Source organism: Dasypus novemcinctus, chromosome 6, assembly GCF_030445035.2.
Source record: "Dasypus novemcinctus isolate mDasNov1 chromosome 6, mDasNov1.1.hap2, whole genome shotgun sequence".
Lineage (NCBI taxonomy): Eukaryota > Metazoa > Chordata > Mammalia > Cingulata > Dasypodidae > Dasypus > Dasypus novemcinctus.
In genome coordinates this window covers 135,640,513-135,651,627 of record NC_080678.1, presented here as the reverse complement: position 1 = coordinate 135,651,627, position 11,115 = coordinate 135,640,513, and the positions used below count along the sequence as shown (strand labels likewise).

The 11,115-nt window shown below is 49.2% G+C and overlaps 1 long non-coding RNA gene and 1 pseudogene across 1 annotated transcript; both read left to right on the top strand.

The window, feature by feature from the left end:
* The first annotated feature begins 2,702 nt into the window (after positions 1 to 2,702).
* On the top strand, positions 2,703 to 3,518 carry LOC131278963 (E3 ubiquitin-protein ligase RNF146-like; annotated as a pseudogene).
* Positions 3,519 to 6,699: 3,181 nt separating this feature from the next.
* On the top strand, positions 6,700 to 9,923 carry LOC131279042 (uncharacterized). Its single transcript, XR_009186387.1, has 4 exons — positions 6,700 to 6,726; positions 8,619 to 8,703; positions 8,808 to 8,841; positions 9,853 to 9,923. It is a non-coding gene; the product is annotated as an uncharacterized lncRNA (long non-coding RNA).
* Positions 9,924 to 11,115: the final 1,192 nt, after the last annotated feature.

Here is an 11,115-nt window from a genome sequence, read left to right as displayed (position 1 = left end):
GAGGGGCAGGGGCCAGCAAGACCCCCGACCACTTTCCACATGGATAACAGACCTCCTGGGGCTGAGCCTATCAATCTAAACCAGTGGACCCGGAACATGGACTGGAGCCAGGAGCTTGGAGCTGGAAACTCCTGAGGCAGTGGCAGCTCAATGAGGATAGGAGGAAGTGCCACCATGGGGGCTGCCATTCACTACCTCCATGGGGAAAGGTGGAACAGATCAGAGCACATCTCACACTTAAAAATTCACCCCACGTGAATCTAAGGCTTCAGTGTGAGAGGCAAGTCTTCAAAACCTTTAAAAGGTGGGAAACTGTCTTTGTCACCTTTAATAGGGGAGAATTTCTTAAACAAGATACACTACAAAACAGCTGAAAGCTTAAAGTTTATAAAAATGGTCATATTCAGGTGTGTTAAAATAAAGAATATCTGCTTATTAAAAGTCACAACAAATAAAGAGAAAAAACAAGCCACAAAATGGAAGATAGTTGCAATGATAGCTAAAGGACTTGTATCCATAATAAATGCTAATTCTAAAGAATCAGTATATAGAAGAAACACCCAAATCAAAGAATGGACACAGACATGATCAGGCATGTCACAGAGAAGGAAACACAAAGGCCTCAAATCATGTGAACAGATGACCTCTCCCACCAGAAATTAGGGAAATGCTGGTTAAGACCCAATGAATGAGACGTCCAATATGTACGCCAAACTATTAAAGTATGACATTAAGAATGACATTGGAGGAAACGGACTTGGCCCAGTGGTTAGGGCGTCCGTCTACCACATGGGAGGCCCATGGTTCAAAACTCAGGCCTCCTTGACCTTTGTGGAGCTGGCCCATGCGCAGTGCTGATGTGCGCAAGGAGTGCCCTGCCATGCAGGGGTGTCCCCCGCGTAGGGGAGCCCCACACGCAAGGAGTGCACCCAGAAAGAGAGCTGCCCAGTATGAAAGAAAGTGCAGCCTGCCCAGGAATGGTGCCGCCCACATTTCCCATGCCGCTGACGACAACAGAAGCGGACAAAGAAACAAGACGCAGCTAATAGACACAAAGAACAGACAACCTGGGGAGGGGGGGAATTAAATAAATAAATAAATCTTAAAAAAAAAATGACATTGGATATGAACCAAGAGACCCCTCACAGGGAAATATGTCAGATTTCAAAAATGGGCATATACCATTTATTTAAGACATTCCATTATTTTAAATACCACTCAGGAGGGAAAAACCTCCAATGCTTTGAGAGGATTGTGCGAAGATGGCATTGGACTAGGAAGGCAGGGCTCAAGTTTCTCACAAAAATAAATGGGGAAAGGGCCACCAACTCTCTGGGGGACCTACTTTGGAGATCAGCAGACCAGGACAGTGCTGTGCAACTCCTAACAGGGTGAGGGACAAAGAGATGAAGAAGCCGAAACAGGAAACATGAGTTACCAAAACCCCGCAGCAGCTGGGAAGGTCTCCCTTCCCCCACTCCAGTATATTAAGCTGGGGCAAAACCCTGGCTCACTGTAGTGACTGAGAGGGAACAGACATCTTCCTCCCTGTCAGCTGTTTTAAGTGAAAAGGGATGGGGAACCAGGGGGCTTTTCTTCAGGAATTCGGCCAGTAAAGCCCACATTGAATCTCAGCTGTGGCCAGACCAAAACACAGGAAAGCCAAGACAAACACCAACGAGTGCCATCTGCTGGCCAGTCTGGAAATTATATGGACAAAAACTACTTTTGTTTCTCTCTGTGTCCTGAGAGAAAGTCTGTGCCCCATTAGTGAGTCCATGGCCCTATTTTGATAACTTAAGCTGGGCAATTTTAAAGACTTAGAATAAGTTGAATGAAATATCAAAGAAGAGCTGTGGGGGAAAAAAAAAAACAATAGGCAAGAGGGAGAAATTGGTCATCAGAGCAAATTCACCAACATTTTCAGAAGCCTAGACATCAGAGAAGAATTACAAGTCATATTATGAAACAGGAAGAGATGGCCCAGTCAAAGGAACATACCAAGAATCCTGAAGACATACAGGGTTTAAGATAATCAGCGAAAATCATAAACTCTCCTAAATCAGTTCAAAGAATTGAGAGAAAATATTACTAAAGAGATATGGTATTAAAAAGACACTGGGAGAGCACAAAGAACAATTTGAAAGCCTGCAAAGGAAAGTAACAGACCTTACGGGAATGAAAGACACGATGGATGAGATAAAAGTGTGTTAGTGTGAGCCTCTGCACCCATGGTCCTATGGTCAGTCACATGATGATTGCACATGTCTCTGGCAGCCGTGGGTTCCAAGGCTGAAGAGAAAAAACTGTGAGGTGGCTGCGGCCATGGCAGGAGAGAGAAAGAATCAACAAGCAGTGGAAGGGAAATTACTGTCAACTGACTGCTGGGGAAGAAGATGTTGTATTTTTGTGGCAGGAATCTGTGGGATCTGTAATAGAAATGATGGCTGGTTGTGGTGAAATTGGCCACTCAGTAAACATGTTTCCAATGAACAGGAATGCCGAGTCCTGTTCTAATACCACACTATCTCTAGCTGCCCCTGAATGTGTCCTTTGTCTGCAAACGTGTTCACCCAGGCAGTCTGCCTTGCAAACATGTTTTCTATCTGTGCTGAAAATAAATTCCTAAGGATTTCCTTTACAAACTAACCTTGTTGTTACAAGAAGAGGAAATGGTGAAAATGTGTGGTATTATGAAAGGGATGCATGCTTTCTCCAAAGATAAAAAGAACACTGAAATGCTGATTTCTGGGTTTCTCTATGTTGCTGATCTTGAAAATTTGGTTCAGTGTAGGAGAAATGAACATGGGCATTGCAGGAAGATTAAATAGGATATCATAGATGCCAAAGGGTGTAGCTGGACTTGGGCTGGACTGTGACTTTCCCACTGCAAACTTAGCAAGAGAGAGCTCTGCTGATAGAAAGGACAGTATATTAGCACAGAGGGGAGCTTCAGTTCAGCCTCAGTTGTCCAGAGAAGTGCTTGCATCAAAAGGTAGTGCTGCAGGCTTCCTTAACTGATCAGCTACTGCTCCTAACTTCAGTAGATGGTCAGTTAATAAACCCTGCAGCAGCATCCTCTGATGCAAGCACTTCTCTGGACAACTCTTTTGCTCATTTGCAACTGAGAGGAGACAGCATAGCTGAAAGGAACCATAGGGGAGAAGGAGAAGAAGATCAAGAATCAACATCTTCAAGCAGGGGACCAGCTCCAAACACCCCTACTAAGGAAATTGAATCAGATGCCATTAGTGATAGTGAGCATGCATCTGCACTTGATGCATAGCACCCCTTGAACCAACAGAAACTTTTGGTTTCTAATATAAATCAGATAGTAATTGGTAAATCAGATCATTCAGGAACTGATTGCTCAGTAGCAGGGGGGTGCAACAGTGAGTGTCAGAGTCAGATCTAGAATGCCTGATGGACAGTGCACAGTAACTGAAGTTAAAATAAATATAGCTTTCAGCCCCATGCTCAAAGCTGATATGGTTATCTGCAAATTTCTGCCCATGTAACATTATAATCAACCTAATAGTATATTTTGGGAGTGGGGATGGGAAGATAGACCTATAAGTAAAATGTCTAACATGTCTCTGTTGAAAAATTTATTTAATGTAAGGAATTTGGGTGTTAATAGTTGAGAGCTGTTTGGTAATAACCCAGTTTTCTTGAGGTCTGCTTATTTTATAAGAATAAAATATTTTTTCTTCAGTTCTTTTGACCAGTGTGTGTTGTTATCTGTGCATTAAGAGACCTCATCTGACTCTTGCATTGTGTGTTATTTTTTTGCTTGGATTGACATAAAATCATTCATAAAATTTGGTATCTTTGAGATATTTGGTAAGAGTATGAGCAGGAAGCTTAACTTAATGTGAGAATAGATGTGAATTTGGGATTTTAAAATAGATGACTAACAACCATTTTATAGAAAAGTTACTGAAATGTAAATGTAAAGTAAAGTGCTAATACCTTATGCTTTGGGATTTTGTCAGTAATACACTTCATGGCATTCTCATAGACTTTGCTGTCTAGTCCTTGTAGTTCTGAGGTTTCTCTCAATCTGCATTATTCTTTTGATTATGAAATTTATAATTTAATAAATTCCACAGTTTATTAAAAAATACATTAGAGGCACATATGAGTGGATTTAATTTGCTTGAAGAAAGGATTAGTGATTTCAAGGACAGAACATCTGAACTGGAAAAGACAGGAAAATAGAAAGAGAATGGAAAAAATGAAACAGGATCTCACAGAATTGAAGGATAATGGGAAACACACAAACATATGCAATATCTGCATCCCAGAAGAAGAAGAGAATGGAAAAGGGGCAGAAAGAGTATTTGAGGAAATAATCACCAAAACTTCTCAATCCTTAAGAAAGACATCAATATCCAAGAAGGACAGTGCACCTCAAACAGAGTAAATCCTAATAGACTTATCCTGAGATGCCTACTATTCAGAATGACAAATATCAGACATAGAGGTTTCTGAAAGCAGCAAGAGAAAACCTAAGCATCACATACAAGGGAAACACGATAAGATTAATTGCTAACCTCTCATCAGAAACCATGGATGTGAGAAGAAAGAGGTATGATGTACCTAGTACTAAAAGAGAAAAACTACCAGCCACGAATTCTATATCTGGTAAAACTGTCTTTCAAAAATGAGGGTTAGTTCAAAGTCTTCACAGACAAACAAAAACTGATAGAATATGTTACCAAAAGATGAGAATTACAAGAAATACTAAAGGGAAAGCTGCAGCCTGAAAGGAAAAAAACAAGGATGAGAGATTTGGAGAAGAGTATAGAAATGAAGATGATCAGGAAGGATAAATTAAAGGATCAATAGACAGACAATAATAAGCTATGACAATAGAAAATCAAAGGAAAAATGGATGAAATAAGTAATGTCTTTATGGTAATAACATTGAATGTTAATGGTTTGAACTCCCTAGTCATAATACAGACTGACAGAATGCACAAAAAATATATAACCAATCTATTTATTTTCTACAAGAGACTCACCTCAGATGTAAGGACACAATGAGGTTAAAATGGAAGGCTGGAAAAAGATATTCCATGCAAATAGCAACCAAAAGGGAGCTGGAGTCATGACACTGATATTGGACAAAATAGATTTTAAAGGCAAAATTGTTATAAGGGATAAGAAGGTCAATATATATTGATAAAAGGAAAAATTCACCAAGAAGAAATAACTGTAGTAAATATTTATGCACCTAACCTGAGTACCCCAAGATACACGAGGCACACATTGCCAAAACTGAAGGGAGAAACAGATGTTTCTACCATAATAGTTGGAGATTTAATACACCACTCTCAGTACTGGATAGGACATCTGGACAGAGGATAAATAAAGAAACAGAGAACCTGAATAATATGATAAAGGAACAAAACAGAATAGACAGCCATAGAGCATTGTACCCCCAAACAGCAGAATACACATTCATTCAAGTGCTAATGGATCTTTCTCCAAGATACACCATATCTTGGGTCATAATACAAGACAATAAATTTAAAAAGATTGAAATTATATGAAACACTTTCTCTGATATAATAGAATGGAGCTGGAAACCAATAAATATATAAACATCAACTCTTAAATAATCAGTGAGTCGAAGAAGGAACTAGAAAAAGAACAGCGACCTAATCTCAAATTAAGCCAAAGAAAAGAAATACTAAAAATCAGAATAGAAATAAATGTAATTGAGGACAAAAAACAATAGAGAGAATCAATCAAACCAAACATTGATTCTTTAAGAAGATCGACAAAATCAACAAACAATTAGCTAGACTGACAAAGAATAAAAGAGAGAAGGCACAAATAAATAAATGAGATGGGAGCATTACTACTGACCCTGCAGAAATAACTGAGATAATGGGAGAATACTATGAATAGCTGTAGGCAAAAAAAAAACTACATTTACAACTTTGTTGCAGACATCACGAATAAATTAAAGAAGTATGGCTTCTCCGAGCTGCGGGCCCCTTGGGGTGTGTGAGGTCAGCCCAGGCCAGGCAGAGCACACATCCCTTGGAGCCTCCAGGGGCCTGCATGTCCCTCGGGTGGGAGCCCCGAGCCCAGGGCTCTGAACCAGGGCAGAGGACAGATGGACAGATGCCAGTGGATGCCCCCTGTGGTGGCCAAGGGGTGGTGCCAAGGGGGGGAGCTCAGTAAAGTCCATCCATGGCCAGGACAGGAAGTGGTGACCAGCTCCCCAGAGAGGTCTAATTGTTGGAGGAGGGGTGATGGGGGAAGGGAGATGGGGGAGGGGAAGGAGGGACAGAGTTGCAAGAATATCACAGTAGAAGGGAGACGCCTCAGAGATGCGAGTGCAGGTCTTGATGTCACTGCAGGTGTGTGCAGGTGTGTGCAGGTGTGCACAGGTGTGCACAGGTGTGTGCGTGCATCTTCTGGGGTGTTGGGCTCTAGGGGTGGGCAGAATGCCATCTTGACACCCGCTCTTGTGTGAAGCCTCCAAGTCCTTCACTCAAGTTGTTGGAACTGCCTGGTGGGGAGTGGGCCCAGATGTGAGATGTGGTGGAGAGGGGGCGGCTGGGTGGGGGCCTGGCCTGGCTGCCTGGGTGTGCGGCTTCCAGCTGTGAGCGGCTCTCACAAGGTGCTTCCTCACAGCCCGAAAATGCGGATCTGCTTCATCACCTTTGACTCTCAGGGCTACGTGTCCATGGACCTCACGTCAGATGAGTAAGACCCCCCTGCCCTCAGTGGACCTGGAGGCCCCGCAGGGCAGCGAGGAGCGAGCCCCAGCATCAGGCTGGCCCTCACTCAGGACCCGGGTTCCTTGGGGATGCCTGGCACCTGGCACTGTCTCCCCCAGTGTTCTCTCCTCACCCCTTCTCCTGTCTTCCTTCTGTCCCGGGCACCCATGGCAGCATGTCCCTTCATCAAAGTCTCTGAAGAGTCCAGGGACCCAGGGGGGCTGGTGGAGACTCGTGGGTGTCCTGTCCCAGCCCTGCCTGTGCTGTGAGCCCAGCTCTGTGCCTGCTCGTCCCCCTCTAGATTTGGGGGGGGGGGCAGGGTCCGAACCAGGCGGGATGATGGGGGCAGTCAGGGTGCTGGAGCAAAGGGTCCGGGGAAGCCAGAGTGGGCCAAAAAGAGGAGCCCAAGGGCAGGTTCCCACAGGCATGGGGCGGGCACAGCTGGGGGCACGTGGTGGCCTGAATAGGGTCACAAAGCCTGGGAATGGGGCTGGCAAAGTGCCTGGTGCCCACAGGGTCCAGGCACTTGGGGCGCCAGTGCTGGGGCCCCATCCTGAGTGGAGAGCCCAAAGGAGCCTTGGGTACATGTCAGCCTGGGGGTGGCACCTGGGGGTGGAGAAGCGCGCTGCCCGCACCTTGTAGGGAAGTCAGGGCAGCAGGGGAAGCAGGAGGCAGTACCCAAGGGAGGGTGCTGTGGGGGGGGCCAGGCCTCCCCATGGTGCTCCAGGAGGAGCTGCAAGGGCTGATGCTCTGGGCAGGGGTGAGAGTGTGGAGGGGGAGTGGGTGTCCTGTGGGTTTGGAGAGATGGAAGGAAGCAAGTCTTGGAAGGCCCCTGGGTGGGGCCGTGGTGTCCAGGGGAAGCTGGCTTGCGGTAGGAAGCCCCCCCCCCAGGCAGGGCGGCTGTGGGAGCCATGCAGGAAGGACACATGCAGGGAGCCCCGAGTCCTCAAGCAGCAGCCCTGGGTGCGCATGGCCTGCAGCAGAGCTGGGGCGGCCTGGGACTGGTGCTCCCACAGGTGCTCCCTGCCTGAGCTGAGGAGGGTGGGCAGAGGGGCGGGGTAGGACCTAAAGGGTCCCTGGACTTGAGAGCAGAGGGAGCCCGACCCCCTGGGGGTGTGTGGAGAGCGTGTGGCTACAGGCAGCAGGTGCAGGGTCCTGGAGGGTCTGTTGTGGGGGCAGAGGCTAGAGCTCAGGGACTGGGTGGCCCCTGCTGGGGTGTCAGGAGAGTGAGACCAGGGAGGGGGGGTCCTAGCGGAAGAGGCACCTGCAGGAGGAGGGGCTTACCCAGGGAGGCGGAACCTGCACACCAGCCTCCAGGGGTCCCAGCCCCACCTCCTGGGCTGGGCGGGCCTGTGAGGCCGCCCCCACTGCCCCCCCTCTGCCCACAGCCCACCCTCCTCCCAGCTTTCGGCCTTTCTCCCGCAGCAGCCCAGGAACCCTCTTAGGCCTATTTGCTGCTTCCTCTAGCACTGACACAAGCATCTAGTGGCACTGAGCTACCCCCCAGGGGGCTGCTGAACAGGGGAGGGGGCGGGCAGTGGAGAAGCAGGACGAGCTTTCCCAAACTCAGCCTCCAGTCGGCCGCCTGCCGGGGGTCCCCCAGGAGTTCCACGGAAACACTGGTCCCTCGTGAGTGCTGCCTCGCAGCTGCACGTGCAGGGATGCCCCCACTGTGGAGTGGACGGTCAGAGGCAGGGCCCCTGGGGCTGGGGGCTGGGTGCTTTGGGTCAGGGATGCACCCAGCAAGCCAGGCCGAGCCCATGGGGACAGCGGAGTTCTGTCTGCATGTGAGATGCACCCGCGTCCTTTCACGTCCACGCAGAGCCGCTGTGGGAGGGCCACGCCCACCTCCACTGCCTTCTCCATGTTGCGTTTCAGAGAATATCTTCAACAAGGTCTTCGGAGACTCATGCGTGAGCGTAATCTGGTGTCATCTTCCTACGTGAATGAAGGACTAGAGAAGGTACAGCTGCTGGAGCCTGGGGCGTTCATCCTTCCGTATCACGTTCTTGGAGGGCTCCTTGCTCATCTAACCCCCTTGTCCAACATTTCCTTCTTTTGTTGCAGGCAAATATGATGATGAGAAAATCCAGCTCTCAAGGTAAGCCCCCTCCTGCCCTCCGTGTTCTCAGGGGTCGAGGGCAAAGCCGGGCTTGGGCATCAGTGCATTTGGGTCCCCAACCCTCCCCCACGTTCTAGCTCTGAGCTGGAGGAAGTTCCTTATGGTCTCAGAGTTAGAATCCTCCTCTGTACAAGGAGGCTAAGATAATACCCACCTCGCCTTTATGAGAACTAAGGTACCTGCCTGCACCTTTGGTCTTGAGAGGCTGGAGGTGCGTCCAGGTGAGGCCACTTCCCTCTCTGACATGCACTTGGGAAAAGAAAAGGAAGCAGCCGAGGGCCCCACACAGATGTAGGGTTTGGTTAATGGATCTTCTCGATTGCCACCTTTTGTTGCTTGCTGCACCCTCTGAGCTGCACTGTGGCTTTCAGCTCTTCTTCCTTCCACCCTGTGCCTCCCTCCCTGATGGTGTTGGGTGCTGTCCTCAGACCAGGAATGACATCCTTCCAGGCTTCTCAGGGGGCTGCACTGGGGTTTGCAGAGCCCTTGGCTGGGTGCATGGTCCCCTGTCAAGGGCCTTGGCCAGGGGCCCTGGGGCCCAGGACACGGGCAATAACCCCCAGGCCAGCCCTGATCAGGGATCCCTTACCCTAAACCTGCAGCCCACCCATTACAGCAGGTCAGCCTGTGGTCTCCCTGCTGTTCTGGGGTCTTGCACCTGTCAGGTGCATGAGATGGGTTTCCCTTCCTGGCACAGCTGGTACCTTCTGGTGGGGGAGGGTGGGGCAGCCCAGCAGGAGGGCCCTTGGTGGGCTCAGTCTCCTGTCTGCCAGGTGGGTCCTGGGCTCAGGCCCTTCTCTGCTGAAAGCCTGCAGAGTAGGGTGGCTGGCACATGCGCCTCCCATGAGCTGCCCACGCCTTGCCTGTGAGGACTTGGTGTGGGGCACTGGGCCGTGTCCTGGCATGGGCAGCCCTGAAGATCTGCCGCCATGGCTCCCTGGTGCACCCCATGTGCCATTCCCAACTGGCCCCTCTTTGCTTGTCCTCCAGGTAGGAAGGTCACCAGAGTGGTCTATGCTCTGACGGCTGCAAAAATACCTGAAGGGGCAGACTGGCTGGCTGTGGAGCAAGTGAGTCCAATCCATCATTACAGCCATTATGCTGCACTGATTCTGGGGAATTCTACTCAGCGCCTTCTTTCTCTTAGTCTCGAAAGGCTCAGAAGATGGGAGCGATCATTTTCGCCATTGGTGCAAACGAGTTTGAGCAAAAACAGGTAAGTGAGAACAGGTAATGCAGGGGCCGCCCTTGAGCCTGGTTGGGGGCAGGTGTCAGAGGCTGCTTTCCCCGGGTAGCCCAGGGATGCCATCCTAACCCCCCCCAATTACTTGGGTCTACCCCATCCACTTTAAAGGATGGAGTTGGAGGGCTCGGTTGCACCCCAGCTGAGGGTGGAGGCCGCCCCCCATGAGTTCTGCTGCAGATGAAGGATCTAGTTCCAGGGAAACACTGCCCAGACCCTGATGTGTTGGCCAGGCACTGTCCCATTTGTGGAACCAGCTGCCCCTTCCATGCCCTGGCTCCATGTCCCAACCACCTCTTCTCCCTCGTAGCTGGAAGGAATTGCAGAATCCAAGGACCATGTGTTTGGGGTCCCTGATCTGAACTCCCTGTCAAGCACCAGTTCCCAGGTGAGTGGGAACTGGAGGTGAGAACCCCGATGGGAGTGAGAAGCTGAAAGTGAGGAGGGGCTTGTTGAGAATCTCCCCACAGCTCACCCCCTGCCCTTCTGCCCACTGTGGATTCTAGGTAATTGAGAAGAGCTGTATCGAAATTAAATCTCTGGAGCCTACCAGTGTCTGCATGGGAGGTAAGGGCTGAGGTGTCACTGGTGTAGACAGAGGTATGTGTGTGCATGTGTATGTGCATCCATGTGTGTATGTGCATAGGCATGTGTGTATGTGTGTGAATAAATATGCATGTGAATGTGTGTATGTGTGTGCCTTTTCATGAGTGTATATATGAAGAGAGTTCCTGGTGCAGGCGGAGCCCACCTGATGGCCCCTGAAATGCTTCCGGGTTCTTCCCCAGAGGGCTGGGGGTCCCTGTGCCCCCTCAGGGGTCCCTGGTGTCCCCTCTGAGGCAGTGCTGGGCACCGGGCACCCGGTCACACCACGTGGGCAGAGCCAGGGCACGTGGCACATCATGAGCAGCTCTGATGGGCTGAGAAGAATTTGTCTTGTTCCTTCCAACCACATTGTCCTCTTATTAAAACACCTGGGAAAACTTTCGGAAAACTGAGCAATGAGAAGA